This window comes from Arachis ipaensis, chromosome B1, assembly GCF_059453495.1.
Source record: "Arachis ipaensis isolate K30076 ecotype BB chromosome B1, ASM5945349v1, whole genome shotgun sequence".
NCBI classification, from domain to species: Eukaryota; Viridiplantae; Streptophyta; class Magnoliopsida; order Fabales; family Fabaceae; genus Arachis; species Arachis ipaensis.
Window position 1 is genome coordinate 113594747 of NC_142436.1, and position 1638 is coordinate 113596384.

General features: G+C 34.6%; 1 long non-coding RNA gene across 1 annotated transcript; it reads left to right on the plus strand.

Annotated features, from left to right (window-relative positions):
* The first annotated feature begins 449 nt into the window (after positions 1–449).
* On the plus strand, positions 450–748 carry LOC107618797 (uncharacterized). The gene is made up of 3 exons (XR_001615381.3): positions 450–474; positions 556–606; positions 681–748. It is a non-coding gene; the product is annotated as an uncharacterized LOC107618797 (long non-coding RNA).
* The last annotated feature ends 890 nt before the right edge of the window (positions 749–1638 follow it).

The following is a 1638-nucleotide window of genomic DNA, read 5'->3' on the forward strand; positions in this document are numbered from 1 at the left end:
TCATTCTGTTAATTGCAAATGATAGGACTAGCTTATGGTTAATTGATTATAGGAAATCTTATGAGGCTCTTTGTCGCTCATCATCTCACTTTTTATCTCATTCGCTCTCTCTTTGTCTCACCCTCTATCACACTTGTTCTCTGTGTTTGGATTTTTCTTCTGTGAATTTTTGAAGGTTTTGGGGGTTCTATTTTTTGGGCTTTCTAATTTTATGAGTTTTTGCTTCTTGCTTCGTTAGGGTTTTCTTTTTTGTTTGAGAATATTATTAGCCTCAAGTGTGCGAATTTTCGCCTCTTCAAACAGAGTTTATTATATCTAACACCATTTGTGGTTTGTGTGTGCTGTGAATTTGTAGAGCTAATGCAGGTAGAAACCAGAAGATTGTGTGTGTATGAATTTTTAGAGCTGATGAAGGTGCCACGAGTAGAGTCAAAGTTAAGAGTATTTTCTTTCAAGATTCAATTTCTGTCTCAGGTATGGTGGTGCTTGCTATAGTTTTCTATATGTTTTGTGGATTTGAACTTTTGATTCAGTTATGCTTTCTTCTTTTTGTAGGTTACAGAATTTAAGAAGAGTTTAAACGCTGTGAACTCTGCTTGTGAAGAGGTACATTGTGCATGAAACTAACAAACTGTGTTATTGGAATTTCTTTGACCTCTTGCATTTTTTCTTGGGAATAGGTCCGAAAGTCTGTCAAGCTGAAGGAGATCATGAAGAAAATTCTTTTTTTGGGTAATACATTAAATCAGAGAATAGCTAGGGGTATGTACTTTTTTCTTTTAAATGTTAATGTCCTTATCATTCTCTGGGACATCGTTCTAGCTCTCTCAATTTTCTATGTTTGGATAATCATAGGCCCTTCTTAATTTTTCAGCAGTTAAAATTTAATTTGATTCTGTTAGATCTTGTCTAATGTAAACTTATAGTTTATGGATTACTATTTATTTATTTAATTTATGCAGGATCCATAATTGGATTATCACTCGTGCTTCTAACAATAAGATGACATTAATGCACTATTTTTGCAAGGTATAATAACAATTGCACTAAAGGAATATATCATTTGATCACTTACCTTCTTTCCATTTTGCTATTTTGGCTCTAGGTTCTAGCTGATAGGTCGCCTGGACTGCTTGACTTCCACTTAGACCTTGTAAGCCTGGAAGCTGCGACTAAGGTGATGATTTATGCTTAGTTGGAAAAAGAAAGTTATTCAACTGCTAACTGCTAGTTTTGTTCGTTTATTGGTTCTGTTTCACTTTGTTCCCCTATAAAACGAAGCACATATCTCTTCTTCTGACTTCTTGCAATGATATGTGTATCACATGAATTAAAAGTTAAGTCACACTTTAGAAGTATGCTATTACTGATCAATGGTTCTTTAAGCTCTTCCTTCTCATCACTGATATTAGATTCGTGCAGCATGTGTCAGGTGCTAAATCTATTCCTGGAAGGCAAAGTTAGTGGAAAGGATAATACAAAGACTAATGAGACTAAGATTCATTTACATCTAGTGGTCAAAGAATAATCCAGGATTATTGGTTACATACTTGTATTCATTGATTTGGTAGGATGATACAGGAAAAGATGGTACCGATGCAAAGAATGATACAAGGAGTGATGCCCAAGCAGCTCAAA